Raw genomic sequence first — 16,777 nt, forward strand, 5'->3', positions numbered from 1 at the left:
TCTTCAATAAATAAACTGAAGACAGAAGGGGAGAGTCACTCCAAGTCCTGTCTGTTTCACCTCCCAGGCTTCGAAAAACAGAGAAATAGAGGGAAAACCTTTAGACTTAAGAGATGTATCAACCAGTGCAATATATGGACCTTGCTTGGATCTTAACTCAAACAAACACATTATGCATTTTAAAATTATGGGAAAATTGGGTATATTTGAACACTGGGTGTTTGATAATATTAAGGATTAGTTGCTGATCTTTAAACACAGTGGCACTGTGGTTTAAAGTTCTGATCTTTTAGAGAGACATAAAGAACTGTTTGCAGATAAAATGATATATCTGACACTTGCATCAAAATGACCCAGTAGAGGAAGGAGGTAAGTGGGCACATACAAGCTAGGAGATGGGGACATGCAGGTTTTGTATAAACTTAAAATTTTCTATATAACAATGTTTATTTAAAAAAAAAAAGCTAGCATTATTCTTTCTACATTCCTGCTGTAAAAAACACCTCTAAAGCCAAAGGTACTAGTCTGAACCTAAGAAAGGTGATGGAATAAAAAAGTCTTTGTACAAAAAAAAAAAAAATACTTCAAACTATTTTTTAACTGAGGTGACATTCACATAATATAAAACGAACTATTTAAAAGTATACAGTTCAGTGGCATTTAGTACATTCACCGTTTTGAACAACCCCTACCTTTTCCAAGTTCTAAAATATTTTCATCCCCCTGAAGGAAACCCCATACCCATTAAGAAATCACTCCTCATCCCCCCCTCTCCCAAGCCCTTGGCAACCACTTATCTGCTTTCTGTCTCTATGGATTTACCTATTCTGGATATTTCCTATAATAGAATCATGCATTATGTGATCTTTTATTTCAAACTATGTCCAACCACAGATTTACTGAGCTCTGTTATGTACCAGGACCTAGCTAAGAGCTAGAGATAAGATGGTGCAGAAGACAGATGTGATCACCGCCGTCGTGGGGCTTCTGAGACAGCCAGCATGCAAGTAAATACACACCATTAACTGTCTGATTACAGAGGTGCCAATGCTGCAGAGACGAAGAACAGAATCTCTGGGGAAGGTAGGACAAAAAGAGCCTGATCTGGTTTGGGGGATAAGAGAAGCTTCTCTAAAGAGGAGGCATTTAAGCTGAGCCTTAAAGAATGACAGGGAGTAAGCCACGGGAAAGAAGGACTAACCTTCTTGGCCAGGTTGGGTGGAAGGTCTAAACAGAGGAGTCATCAAACTTGATCTGTTGTTGTTGTTGTTGTTGTGAGAGGTTTGCTTTACTTGACTAAAGTCCACAGTTTACATTAGAGCTCACTCTTGTGTGGTACAGTTCATTGAGTTTTGACATCCTATATAATACAGAGCTAATATGCTAATTAGACCGAACAGCAGAACGGCCATCCGGACGACCTTCCGGACGAAGCCAGGGCTGCGGGGCCAAGCCCCTCACACGAATTTTGTGCACCGGGCCTCTACTATGTATAATAACATGAATTCACCATTAGAGTATCAAACAGAATAGTTTCACTGCCCTGAAAGTACCCTGTGCTTCACCTATTCATCCCGCTCTTGTACCCCTCGACTGCTGGCAACCACTGATGACTACTGTCTCCTATGGTTTTGCCTATTCCAAAATGTCACGTAGTTAGAATCATCTAGTATGTAGCCCCTTCAGACTGGTTTCTTCAACTTAGCAATATGCATTTAAGGTTATTCCATGTCTTTTTTTTTCATGTCTTTTCATGGCTTGATAGCTCATTCTTTGTGTGTGGGAGGGGGGCATAAAATATACATAACACAAATTTTATCCTTTTTACCATTTTTAAGTGTACATTTCAGTGGAATTATGTATATTTGCATTGTTGTGCAACCATCACCACCATACATCTCCGGAACCTAGCTTATCCCTGTTTATCACTGAATAATATTCCATTGTATGGACAGACCACAGTTTGTTTATCCATTCAATTCTTGAGAGAGTATTTGTGTTTAAATAGGAACACTGGCTGCCAGATGGAGGACCGATGGGCCGGCAGCTAAGAGTGCAGGCAGGGAAGCCAGGGAGGTGGCTAATACTGGCATCCAAGCAAGAAGTGACAGAGGCTTCAACTAGGCTGGGCTGAGTGCAAGTGGAGAGACGGGGACAAATATGAGAGAATGAGCGGGTGGAACTGGCAGAAATTGAAGACAGATGGGGTGTGGAGATGGAGGGAGAAGGAGGGGGTACGGTGAGGTCCAGCACTGTTGTTGGAAATAAAAAGGGAAGGACAGATTTGGGAGAAGACCACAAGTTCAGCTTTGGATCTGAGGCTTTGAGTTTGAAGTGTCTGAGAGACAGCCAAGTGGAAATGTGAAGTGCCCATACCTCAGACCACTTTGCCCTCCCTTATCAAACAACCCAGCCTACTGACCTTGACTCCATTCCTGAACAGGCCAAGCTCCCTCCAGCCTCAGGGCCTGGAACACTTCACGCCACAGATGGCCATATAACTAGCTCCCTCTTAACATTCAGACCTCAGGTCAAATATCGCCTAATCAGAGACTCCTTCCTCGGACCCAAGCTAAAGGCAGCACAAGGAGTGAGCAAAGGACCCACTGGTCAGATTTTGCTGTGACAATGCTACATAAAAAACAACTTCTAGAAACTCCGTGCTTTCAACAGTACACATTCATTTCTCACCCAAGGGTCTGTAGGTCAGCTTGGGTTCCTCAGGGTTTTCCGAGCTGGCGGGGCTCGGCTCCAGGCTCCAGGTGGAGTGCAGGGCTGCCTTGTGTGTCTTTCACTCTGAGTCCAGCCTGAAGGAGCCCCAGTAATGGGGACTCGTGGTTCTCATGGCCGAGGACAGTTGCTCAAGGAGGATGAATGGAAACACTTGGTGTCTTGGAGCTGGCTCCTGTCACTTCCACACATACTCTTGTGATCAACGCAAGTCACATGGCTAGGTCCAGTATCAACAAAGTGGGGAAGTATATTCCTCCCACGATGAGGAGGGCTGAGGGAAGTAAATATTTGCTGAACAATCTACCACAAGACCCAACTCTTTTTTTCCTAGATGGTCATGTTTATTGAGTTAGCCCAGTACATTCACCATCCTGTATGAATGAATGAATGAATGAATGAATGAATGAATGACTGGGGGAATGTGCCTTTCCAGGCAGGAAGATTCTCCTCACTCTTCAAATGAGGAACCTGAGGCTCAGAGAAGGGAAGTCACTCGCCCGGGGTCACAGAAACCACCTGTGGCAAGCCCAGCCTGTCGGCCCAGTTCCCTACACACAGTGAGGCAGGAAAATGCCATTCTCTGGGCAGGGGGACCGTATCACCCATCCTGCCCACTCTGAGGCGTGGTTGACATGCACACAGTCAGGGGGCGAGTACACTGGAGGGTCTGTCCGCTAATTCAATCTCAGGTCTCTCTCCAAAGCAGGTAGGATCTTGATTTGTCATTTCCGGGTCCCAGATGGTAAGTGCTCGCTAAGCAAATGAGTCATATGTACAATGGTGGCTTTAATTGCTGATTATGTGTTCCCTGAAATTCCGCGCCCCACCCTGACTGTACCTGCCCCTGGGGTTCAGACAGACATATCTACTTCTGCAGGGGCTCTGCAGTGTCTAACGCAGAATGGGGCACATAGCAGAGCTCAAAATCTGGGTACTGGCATAGGAAAAGTCTGGAAGGACATGCCTCAAATAAACAGTGACACTTCTTTTGAAACAGGCTTACTTAGGACTTTAACACTCTGCTTGAAATCTCTATGTAACATTTGCACAGCTCACAATGTGCATAATTTGCTTCTGTAATCAGAGAGGACAAAGCAGTCTGGAAATATTTTAGAGTCTGTACTGGCGTGCAAAAAAGCAATCACTTGCTCGTTGATTGGGAAACCCCTGAAAATCATCTTCCTTCAGAATCCTCCTCCCACACGTTGTTAGAAGCCTGTTTTCAGGAACTGAGTCAATTCCCAACCACTCCTTCAGTCAACAAGCCAGTAAGCACCTACCATGCGTCAAGGGCTAAGTGAGCCACCAGGGTGACGAGTGACAAGCTGGGGAACAGGTGGCAGTCCGAGTGAGTGAGGTCTGCCTTCATACCACAGCCGGCATGAATAGGGCTGGCCCACGGGCCAGACACTGTGCTAAGTGTTCCACATGGATTAGCACATTTAATCTGCACAGCAAGTCGATGTGGTAGGAGCTATAATTACCCTGCTTTACAGCTGTGGAAACTGAAGTGCAGAGAAGCGAAGGAACCTACCCAAGGTCACAGACCGGCAGATGGTAGAACTGACATTTGAGCTCAGAGCCTGTGCTCTTGACCATGACCCCACACTCCCTCCCCTAGGAGTCTGCCCACATTCCATAGGCGGGACGTGGCAGAATCAGAATCCAAACCAGCCTCCATAAAGTATGCTCTTCAGTGATCAGACATCCTTTCCATTTCTCCCCCTCCCCGCTTCTGGATCCAACACCACCAACACGCTGGGTGACTCGGGTTGCCTCCCCGAGCCTCAGTGTCCACAGCTGAAGATGGGAAGAATGCTGCTTACCCCGGGGGAGCTGAAGAGGCTCCTGTGAGAGGACGGTTCCTCCCATGGATCATGGCAGGCATGTTCCACGAGTTCCATGCCACTGGCCAAGCGGACCTGGGAGCAGGCCCGTCCCATGAGCTCTACACCAGGAGGTGCATGAGGTGCAGTGAGGCCGCCGGGGCTGGGCACAGGATGAAAAGTCAAGGGTTACTGTGTATTCAGAAAACTCAGCTGAGGGAACCGTGAAATAAACAATCCCTAGAAGGGGGAGGGGAGGAGGTTGGTTCGTCATCTTTCCTGTTTTCCCAGTCTGGCGCAGTCCCAAAGCCTCTCTCTTAATCTTGTCAGGATTTTGGCCCTCGGCCCGAGGAAGGAGCCGCTAGGAGGCCCACAGTGAGCCAAGTCTTCAAGGAAGTGATGTCTTTGGGTCAGGAGAAGGGAAGAGGCTTTCTGGGAGAGAGGGGAAGGCAGGGGCAGAACAAGGGGAGGGCCCAGCTGGCAGGCCCCTCCTTGAATCAGTGGAGAAACCGAGGCTTAGAACAGGCAAGGTTTAGTCATTTGCTGGTGGCAAGAGTGGGGCCAGTAGCCTACAGCAGGTCCTCGAGTAATTCCATCTCATACAAGGTCTCTTGTTATAACATCTCTGAGATGCCTTGGAACTTAACTCTTGTTTACATCAATCAGCATATGGCAAAACTGGTTTCATTATACGTCATTTTGCCCTGGTTCCAAGGACTTATTGAAGATGTTAAGTGAGGGCTTACTGTACACGCCTGCCTCCCAGTCCTGAGCCTTCTCCAAGTGCTCAGAACCAAGTGCTCACTCCCTTCCTGCTCTTGGGCTAGCCAGGCAGGAGTAGCTGCCACCACACCCTTTTTCCCACAGATTTTCCCAGCAACATCTCTCCATAACTTCGAGGGAAACTTACTAGTAAAAAAACAGGTGTGAGTCCTGTGGGGACTGCAAAATCTTGTTGGGTTTGACCACGTAGAAAATGGGGATGATAGACTCTCTGAAACAAAGAACCAATACTTCATGACCACCTACTGTGTGCCTACACAGTGCAAGCACATTCAATCATCACACTAACTGTGGGAAGTAGATCACATCCCTATTTTGCATATGCGAAACCGGGGGCTAATGGGAGGGATATTTTTGACAACTCTACTTCCACCCCATAACTATCTTTTGAGCCCCAGACCCAGCTATCTACTTTGTCTTGGGCATCCCCATCTGTATACCCCACGCAATTCTCCAATTCAACTTGAACGAGCCTGAACTCATGACCTCCTCTAACCACAGACCGCTGCTTTCTCTCATCACTGTTCACTGTTCAGCCTTGACTCCACCCTCTCCCCCCTGGTCCCTTCTCCAAGGAGTCGCCTGGACCAGTGACCCCACTTCCGATTCTATTTCCCAGACACTGGATTTCCTTAACTCCCAGGTTAGTTGCATTGTCCAGACTTTCATCGCCTCACTCCTGATGACTCCCACGGCTTCTCATTAGGGCTTAGGCCATTCTGCCTCCAGGCTAGCCCTACACTCATGTGCGCTTCAGCCTTCACCCAAATGTCAAGGTAATTTTTTTCTAAAATGCCAGTCTTCCTAGCCTCACCCAATGAAAACACCTCAGTGGCTTCTCAGTGGCCTCAAGAGAAACCCCTTACACGGGCTTACCAGGCTCCCCAAATCGTGGCCCTTGCTGCTCACCTTGGTCTCAGGTTGGATGGCTCCCTTCCCCCTGAGTCCCCAGCCCCCAAGACTCGGATGTCCTGGAATATACTCAGTTCCTCTTTCACTCAGGGCCTTGGTACATGCCATTGTCTCTGCCTTCCCTGGCCAACTCCTTCTCATCTTTCAGGTCTCAGCTTAGTCACCACTTCCTGACTACCCTCCATTAAGCTTCATGAGCTGTCACTCTGGTGAATTCCCACAGGCCCCCTGCCCTTCCTGCCCTGGGCTACCCGCCCCCTTTCTCTTACACGCCCCTGCATCGGCCAACAAAGCCTTGGAAATGAAACGCATGCCAGGGCCATGGATAACTATAAATTTTCTAGTAGCCACATTTTAAAAAGAAATAGATAAAATTAATTTTAATAGCGTGTTTTTACTTGATATTTCAAAAATAGTCTTATTTCAGCATATAATCAATATAAAAGTATTAATATTTTATTTTCTTCTCTTCTCATACTAAGACTTCAAATCTAGTGTCTATTTTACACTCACAGCATGTCTCTGCTTGGAGCTGCCACATTTTAAGTGCTCAGCATTACCATGTGCTAGTAGCTACAAGATTAGATGGTGAAGTTTTACTTTTTTAAAAAATTGATTTGAGAGAGAGAGAGAGAAAGAGAAACATTGATTTGTTGTTCCACTTATTTATGCATTCATTGGTTGATTCTTGTATGGGCCCTGACCAGGGATTGAACCCGAAACCGTGGCATATCAGGAGGACGCTCTAACTAACTGAGCCACCTGGCCAGGGTTGGACAGTGGTTTAGAGCAGTGATCACCAACCTTTCGGATCTCTCAGACCACCAGTGGTCCGCCGCCCACCGGTTGGTTACCGCTGGCTTAAAGGATGCTTAAAAACGAACTGGCCTGTATTATGTTGTGGGAGACACTAATCCCAAGAAATATTCCTAGGCATTCTGTAGGAAAAAAAAGGGTTCTATGTCCAATAAGTCTTGAAAACACCAACAGAGTGAAACAGGGATTTTATGCTTCAGGACCTCCCAGAGTCTTATCTGTGCTAATGTACGATGTGATACTAGACACTGACCACAGAGCATGTAGTCTTTACACAACTCATCTGAGCTCAGAGCTCTGTTTTCGTAAAGCATTGCTGGGGATCAGTGTCCAGTGGAATGTGCCCTGGAAAATGCTGGTTTAGCCACATCCCAGGCAATTCTGGGATCCCCATGGGAAGAACTTGGGGTTCAGGGAGCCCACCTCATGTGCCTCTGAACCTGGTACAGAGGAAGCACCTAAAACCTGATTGAAATGACTAACTCTTGGAAGCTGTAAAAGTCAAGCTGAGAATCAGCAACCAAAAACATTGCAGCATATTTGAGCTCAAACAAGAAAGTTTTGGGGGGTTTTGTGTGTATGTGAGTGTTTTCAACAGTTTAAAGCAAACTTGCCAGATCTGTCTGGAAAATACAATTGGTGGCCTTGGAAGATGCTGATTTCTCCATCACTGGGAGTGATCAAGTTTGGCGTTCTGGGGGAGGGACAAGGGAAGGGTCTTCCCCTGAGTTCCCAATTTCCTTCCTTCAGAACAAAAGGAAGGAGAGGAAGAAAGAAAAAAGAAAAGCAGCAGTGGGCACAAGAACTTGAATTTCAGAGGAAGTGATCAGAGGTGCATGCAGACATGTCTGAGCCCTTTATTAAGAACACACGTTGGGATTCTGGCAGCCCAGTGGAGGGTCAGTTTACAGCCAAAGCTCCTTTGAGGCTATAGGCCCTTGGTTGAATTCAGAAGAGTTTTTATCTAGTTTATAAGCAGTCAACATCTGGTCAATGACTATTAGAATCTATCAATCATGAACCAATCAAAATGTATGTATGTCTGGGGGGTGGACAAGAGGATGGCCTGTTTTAAAATTGTTTCTGTGGGACAAATGCAGGCAAGACCAATCTGTGCTGTGAGAAGCCATCAGAATAGCGGTTAACTTGGGGGTAATGACAGGAAGGAAGCACAGGGGAGCTTTCAGGGGGGATGGCAAATTCTGTTTCTTGATTAGGTGCAGGTTACACAGATGTGTTCAGCTGGTGAAAACTCACCATCTGAGAATCTGCATCCTTTCGATACGTGCACATTTCTGTGTCTATCACACTGTGGTAAACAGTTTTAGAAGTTGCTTTTGTGATGATATACGACTTAATCACACTAAGAACTAAGGTGTAATTGCGATTAACCTAATTAAACATTATCAGGCTGGTCTGAGATTTGAGCTGAGAAGGAAGAGGTTAACCAACAGCCAGATGTTTCTCTTATAGAGCCTGAGCAGCAGTTTTGCTGGCTCAGAGGGCAGCTGAAGGTTAGCCATGCTGAGGTGGCCCCTACCCATCCACAGACAGGCAGCAGATGAATTCAGCTCAATTGCTTTAGATCTGGAGTTGCCCATCAATAGGATACTTAGAAGTGTCTGGAAACGGGAGCGTTAAAGATTGGGTTCTGTGTCCCCATGCCATGCATGGGTCCTGGCACAAAGTAGGTGCTCACCTAGGTGTCCCTTTCCTTCCTCTGACATGGATTTCAGGTATGGCAGTCCCAGATGTGCCAAGGCCTTCTGTCAGAAGAGGCTGGAGGTCCCATTTAGAGCCAGCAACGATCTCAGAGGTGGGCACAGCTGGGCTGACAGCAGAAGAGGAAATGAAACCTTGCATGGCTCACATGTGCTCAAGTAACTGCAAAGAAGCCACCTGCGGTCAGTTGAAAGCATGGATGGGGGAGAAAGACGGAGCTTCAGAGAAGTGGTGAAGGTGATGAAGAATGTGCATTTCAGGAGATAGAGAACGGGGAGGTAAAAAAAAAACCCCAAAAACAGCAGTTAAGAATAGCAGATAACACACCTTGCGTTTGGGGGTGGGGGAGGTAGGCTTCAGGTGGGAAATGTCAAAGTAAACAGCAGTTTATAATAGGCAGTTCACTATGGTGCCGAGGAATGAGACCCTGGACTTAGAGCTCTGTGGTGTTGGCGAAACACCTAACTAAGCAGTTGTTTCATCTGTAAAAATGGGACAATAATAGTTCCATCCTCTAGACCAGTGGTTCTCAACCTTCCTAATGCCGCGACCCTTTAATACAGTTCCTCATGTTGTAGTGATCCCCAACCATAAAATTATTTTCGTTGCTACTTCATAACTGTAATTTTGCTACTGTTATGAATCGTAATGTAAATATCTGATATGCAGGATGTATTTTCATTGTTACAAATTGAACATAATTAAAGCATAGTGATTAATCACAAAAACAATATGTAATTATATATGTGTTTTCCGATGGTCTTAGGTGACCCCTGTGAAAGGGTCGTTCGACCCCCAAAGGGGTCGCAACCCACAGGTTGGCGGCCCACAGGTTGAGAACTGCTGCTCTAGGGGTTGTTGAGTGGATGAAATCAATGATGCGTGTGAAAATATGGTACAAATCTCATAGCTGCTGTTCATAACAATGGTATTGGCAAGAGCATGGCAGGGAGAAGCTCTGCTTCTGAAAGAAAACCAGGTGGACTGCTCTGGGAGCTACAAACTACCAGAAATAGAGGGGAGGGGGGAAGAAGAAAGACCTCCTAGAGGAGGAGCTCTTAATTAAGGTGCCCCTGCATTTCCATGCAAAATGCTGTATTTACAAGCATATGTATTTTTTGAAGGAAGAAGGCCCATGACCCACATCAAGTATCCTCGAAGGGGTCTATGACACCACCGCACCAGTTGTTTAAGAATGACTGATCTAGAGAAATGAAGGGACACGAGAGGGAAGCAGATGAGGCAAGAGGCCACCACCATCCATAGATGGAGGGGGGCACCTCCATGAACCTAAGACCCCGGTTTGGGTTATGGAAGAGAGTCTAGAAAGAGGAGGCAAAGGAGAGAGAGTTTGCTGGAATGAAGACGCAGAGAACCAGCCAACTCACAGTGGGGCAGTGAGGATGGGGGTGGGGGTTCAGCTCAATCATCACTGCAGCACCCCAAAGGCTGGGTGAGTGAATGGATGGGCAGGCAGCCCAACCCAGCAGCTGAAGATTGGGAAACTAGTGGTGGTGGTGGTGGGTGGCGGGTAGAATTAAGTGACCTTGGCTGTGTGTCTGGGGAACTGTGAAGGGACTGAGTGGAAAATTCTTTCCGTTTGACTGGTGTGATGGGAAAAAACTGTCAGCCAGTGTACAGTGTTCTCCACCTGAAATACTTCTGGCTCTGTGGATGAGGATGTGCAAGAAGGCACACTGCCAGGGTGGGGGAGGGAGGACTCTTAACTGCTATTTTATGGCTGTCTCAAGGACACCCCAGGGTGGAGTGGGAGAGGCAGAGACTTTGCTATTTAACGATTGTGAGTTTGTATCCCGATTTGGCCATTTCATACATTTATTCACGCAGCAAAGATTTCTTAAGCACCAACTATGTGCCCAGCTTTCCACCGGGTGATGGAGATGTCACAATGAGTAAGAATGGTCCTTGAGCTCAGAAGTCTTGCATCTAGTTGAGGAAATGGGCAATGACAGTGCAGAATGATAGGGACTGCACTGGTTGCTATGGGAACAGAGAGGAAGGGCACTCAGACTTCTCCAATCTTCAGCCTCATTTGCAAAATGTGCCCCTCACTGCAAGGAGAAGTGAATCGTGTCACTCACGACAAGTTTCCTGGCACATTCCAGGCCCACTGCTCAACACATGGTAGGAGGAGCTCACTGCAGCCCATTATTATACTTAAAAAGTATTCATTGAGCATCATGTGTGTGCCAGGCACTGCTATAGATGCTAGAAATACAGCATGAAAATAAACAGACTTGTTTTAAATCCCTGCTTTCATCAAACATATTCCAGCAGGAGGAAAATGAACAATAAATAAGTAAAACATTCAGTATTTTGTGACTAAATACTGAAAAGTGCCTTGGAGACAAGCAAAACAGGAATAAAAGGTGGGGACGTGATGAGGGAAGGGGGTTGTAATTTTTAAATAGAGTAGTCAGAAGTATCACTGAAAAGGAGATATTTTAGGAAGGATCTGAAAGAGGTGAGAAAGTAGACCATGGAAACATCTGGAGGGAGGATGTTCTAGGTAGAAAGGTCCTCCAATGAAAAGGTGCTGAGGCTGGAGGGTGAGTGGTGTGTGGTGGCTGGAGAGGGGTGATGGAGGTGGAGAGCATTAGCAGATGAAGCTGGGGAACCAGGGATGGGGGAAACAGGTAGGGTGGCCTCTAAGGCATTGTAAGGACTTAAACATTTACCCTGAGTGAGATGGGAGCCACTGGAGAGGTCTATGCAGAAGAGTGGCAAGATCTCACATTCTCAAAGGATCATGGCATTAAAGGATCACTTGTTCTGAGGATGTCCCATGGGAAGACAAGCATCAAAACAGGGGATGTCGCTGAAACCGGTTTGGCTCAGTGGATGGAGCGTCGGCCTGCAGACTGAAAGGTCCCAGGTTCGATTCCGGTCAAGGGCATGTACCTGGGTTGCGGGCACACCCCCAGTAGGAGATGTACAGGAGGCGGCTGATAGATGTTTCTCTCCCATCGATGTTTCTAACTCTCTATCTCTCTCCCTTCCTCTCTGTATAAAATCAATAAAATATATTTAAAAACAAAAACAAAAACAAAAGCAGGGGATGTCAATGGGGTGGCTCCTGGTTAAGCCAGGTGGAGATGATGAGGCTTGGGTTAAAGTGGAAGCAGAGGGAATGGTGAGAAATGTTTAGCATTTGGATATGTGAAGATGGTGTCCAAGGGTTTGCTGACAGATTGGATATGAGGGGTAGGCACGTGAGAGAAAGAGTCAGGGATGATTCTGAGGCTTGGCCTGAGCATTCATTGTGATAAGGAAGACCAAGGGTAAGCAAGGTTTGGGAAGGAAGGCAGAAGCTTGGTTTGAGGTGGTGTGTTTAAGAAGCCCATTGGAAATCCAAATAGTGATGTTGGGTAGGCAGCTAGACATACAAGCCTGAAGTTTACAGTTATAAACTTAGGACTCCTCAGTATGCAAAGGGTATTTAAAGCCACAAGAGTGGATGAGATAGTGAATAAAGAGAACAAAGAGATCTGAGGACTGAGCCCAGGGGCTCTCCAACATCCGGCAATGGTGGCCTCACCTGCTTGTGATTTGGAGATTCCAAGGCTAGTCTTGGACATTCTGTAAAGTTTTGTGTAAATATTTTCTCAGTGTTCTATCTCCCAGTTCTGAATACACATGCTCACTAGGAAGAAAAAAGTTTGCAGAAGGAAAAAAGAAAATCAGTTTGAAATAGATTGTGCTCCATGTTCCCAAAAATAACAGGAGGGCCAAGCTCTGGGTCTTGAGGAGGATCTGAAACCCTCAGCTTTCTGCCATCAAACCCTGGAGGCTGGGCTCCGATGGAAGAGTCTGTCCAATTTGCCAGGCCATGTCTTGTAATTGATGGTTAACGTGTTGATCTCCTCTCCTGGACTGTGGGTTCCTCCAGGTGGAGGCTCTGTCTAATTCATCACATAGCCATGCTACTACCAGGGCCTGGCACCAACAGGCATCAGAAAATGTTAGTGGAGCTTAACCACACTGCAGAATCTGAGAAGGAACACCCATCCCCCCGGGCTCTGGATGTCCTTCTCTGGCTCACCACCAGAGCTGGTGTCTGTTCTGCTGGGTTCTTTCCCTGACACATGCAGCTGAATCCTGCAAAGGTAGAGACAGATTCTGAAGGGCTGGACTCTGCCCTTTGGGAGGAGACTATCCCTAGGGGCCTTGATAAGCCAGCCTGCAAAACGAGTTCCCTGAGTCAGTCCTCACCCTGGAGATGAGGTTTGAAGCAGCCTGTGGCCTCTTAGAGGCAAGGAGGAGTGTTTCCTCCAAGGGGACCTCTTACTGGAAATGTCCTTATTTGGAATTCTTGGCATGTCAACCCACTGTGCTAGCACTTTGTCAGAGGGGTTGAGATTATCCAGAAGACCCTGAACTAGAAATTACCAGGCCCTCTTATTAGCATGTCTTGTCCATCAGAAAACAAACAAATAAACAAGCCAACAAACAAAAGCCCTCTTAACCCCAGGGTACTCTTACTACTGCTTTATGTTCCTCCTCTTGTTTAAGGCCAAACTTTTGAACAACTTGTCTAAACTTGCTAGCCTCTACTTCCTCACCTATTTACTTCGTAACTCAGGCCTGTCTCTAAAATTAGGCTTTCCTTCCAGGCCCTACCAAGTTACCTCATCTAGTCTAAGTACTTCAGGTACCACCAGGATGTCGATAACTTTCCAGTCCCTCTCCAGAGCTCCAAACCCATATATACAACTGCCAACTAGATACCTTGACTTGGCTAACCCACAGATATTTCAAACTGGAATATATAGAGCTGAACTCATCATCTTTCCCCCAAACCAGGTCAGGTCATCCCCAAGTATTCCCTCCTTTGTGAATAGCATGTCTATCCATAGCCTTGATTCCTCCTCTCTTCCTTTCTCTGATATATATATATATATATATATGTATAATCAATCATGATGAATATTTCAACCCTGTGTCATGAATATCCCTCAGATGCATGCACTGCTCTCCATTTTCACAGCTTCTTTGCCAATCAGGGCAGTCATCGCCATCATTTTTGCCTAAATGACATCAACCTTCTTAACTGTGCTCTAACAAGCCTCTAGTCTTGACTACTTCAAACCCATTTTCTGCATTGTGGGTAATATTTACTAAAATGCATATTATGTTCCTCCATTGCTCAAAACTCATCGTGGCTCCCTACTAGTCTCAGGATGAATTCCAAACTCTTTAACCAAAAGGCCCTGAGTGAGTTGGGCCTTGCTTACCCCTCCAGCCTCATCTCTCATCACCCCTTCTCACACTCTAACCCTCAGCCATACTGCAGTTCCCCAATGAGCCATGCTCTACCCAATTTCCAAGTCTGTGCCCTCCGCCTCTAGTGCTCATCTCCCTCACTTGTCTTCTCTATCTTCCCTAACCTTCACCTGGCTAACTTTTGTTCCCACTTCAGGCCTCAGTTTAAATGTTATTTCCACTTGGAAGCCTGGTTGGACTCCTCAATTCTGGGATGGCAGCTCCTCTAAAGGGCTCTTCTAGCAAATACATTACTTTATCTCCAAAGCACTTCTAATAATAAGTGGCAATTACTTGTTCTTGTGTCTGTCCCACCTACTAGGCCCTTGAGATCAGGCACCTTGTCTGTTGCGTTCACTGCTGAATCCCTAGCACCAGACATGACACCTGGCTTACAGTTGGTGCAGTAAGAACTCTAGGGAAGGAAGGAGAGATAATTACAGAAGGAGGCTTGGCAGACTCTCAGAGGTAGTAGCCACAATGGGATATGGAGGAGGATAAGGTAAACTCAAGAGGCTCTAATTCTGCCTCTTGAGTTGAGCCTGTGAGACTGGGAGTAAGTAGAGCTATTCACCGAGCAGAGACCATAGAAGGAAAGGGTAGGTTCAGGGCAAAAGTTGAACTCAGGAGCAGAGGATTCTGAGGGCCATCAAGTGGACACATGCAATAGGTGGATGTAGCTCCAAAAAGAAGTCAAGGCTAGAGACATCCATTTGAGGAGCTATCTACATAAGTCAATATAGAATCCATAAAGCTTCTAAGAGGAGGGTGTGTAGAGAAAGAAGGTTGATGACAGAAGCTTTGGGACTGTTTACATTCTGCTGGGAGAAGAGGAGGCAGGAAAAAAAAAAGGCATTTCTGGAGGTAGGAGGAAAACCAAGAGAATTCACATCATTTGAGCCAAATGTAAAGGACCCAAAGAATGTGCCATCCACATCCTTGAGTGCTGCAGAAAGGCCCAGGAGAATAAGGCTGCTCTATTTGGAAACTGGGCAGTCTCTGATTAGAATAGAAGTCACATCAACAGTGTTTAAGAGATGGGAAGTAAGGCAGAAAAGGCAGCAAGCGTGGACGAACTATCCTTTCTGAATATTTCAAACAAGGCGAGGGAAACTGACCTAAAGGCAACTTTGGAGGCAGTACAGGGACTCAGAGACTGGGCTCCACTGTGAGACTACTTCGGTTCAAATCATAGCCCCACCACTCAATAGCTGTGTGACTTTGGGCAAATTAACTTAGTCTTCTTAAGCCTCAGTTTTCTGGTGTGTATAATGGTAGAACGAGTAGTACCTGCTTCATAAGGTTATTGAGAAATAATGTAGGTGAAGTATTTAGCATAGGGCAGAGCACATGATAATCAATGTGAGATGTTATTTTTTTAAGAAGGTCAAGGGGGTAATTGGGAGAGGAAGCAAGTGGAGAAGTTGCTATGCAAGAGGAAGAGAAGATGCTGTAGTGAGTCAGGCTCTGTGGAGGTGAAGGCGATGGGATTGAGGACTTGGGGGGCTTGTTCGGGGTACAAGGAAGTAGAGCTTTTCAAAACCTGATCTGGCTAAGCTGTCACCTGCTGGTTACTAAGTGCAGCTGCCACTTCTATTCCATTTTCTTGGAGAGTCATGCTGAGTCAGCTTGGGGTTCCCCTCCCAGAATTTTACAGTATTTCCTGGAGCCCCAGTTCCTACCTCTTTGCTTCCCCTGCCCACTGGTTCTCAAGTTGGAGGCAGCTGGATCTGAGCAGCAGAATGATGTCCCAGCAGCATACCCTGTGAGAGGAAGGTTTCAAGCAGCAGTTCTCAACTGGTCGAACGACCTTTTCACAGGGGTCGCCTAAGACCATCCTGCATATCAGATATTTACATTACGATTCATAACAGTAGCAAAATTACAGTTGTGAAGTAGCAACGAAAATAATTTTATGGTTGGGTCACAACATGAGGAACTGTATTTAAAGGGCCAGAAGGTTGAGAACCACTGGTTCAGCGAGAGCTGCTGCCATAGCATCAACTTGGGCTGTACCCTGGACACAGGCCAATAGCCTCTGTGCCCTTCACAGTCTGCATCCTCACAGTCATTCCATGGTTAATGATGCTTCTGAAACACTTCCAGCAGTCTCCATAGGCCTCCTGAGTAATCTTCCCATTTCGAACTGTCCCCAACTCATGGTTGTTCTCAAACCCCTGGCATAGCTTACCCTGCAGTTGCTTGCTGTCACTGAGGAGGCCTCTCCACCTTTCCAGCCTCCTTATCTTCTCACTTCCCCTTATTCTATTCATGTCCATGACTTTGCCTTTGCATAGGATGCTCTTCTTCCTGCAATGCCTTCCATTCTCTTTCACAGGCCAGCCCCTCCTCATCTTTCAAGAATGGCATCAAACTGAAAGCCTTTCTTAATGTCCCACCCCCCAACCACTGGTGAGTTGGATGGATATGCCTCCCCTACTCCAGTGTTCCCACAGCAACTGATGGCTGGCCATCTCATGTCTGTTATTCCTTGTACCGTATGGTAACCGTTGGGAAATGTCTATCTTCTGATCAGACTAGAAGCTCTTTCAAAATGATGATTAGGTCTTCTTAATATCTGTAGCATAGTACCCATCTACCATGATAGTTCCCCCTCCCTCATTCCTCAGGGAATATTGGTTGAATGAATAAATGTCCTCAGGGCAGAAAGGATGTCTTCTGGCGGGAAGACAAAGGAGGTA

The sequence above is a fragment of the Myotis myotis genome, unplaced genomic scaffold (genome assembly GCF_014108235.1).
Source record: "Myotis myotis isolate mMyoMyo1 unplaced genomic scaffold, mMyoMyo1.p scaffold_m19_p_9, whole genome shotgun sequence".
Taxonomy (NCBI): Eukaryota; Metazoa; Chordata; class Mammalia; order Chiroptera; family Vespertilionidae; genus Myotis; species Myotis myotis.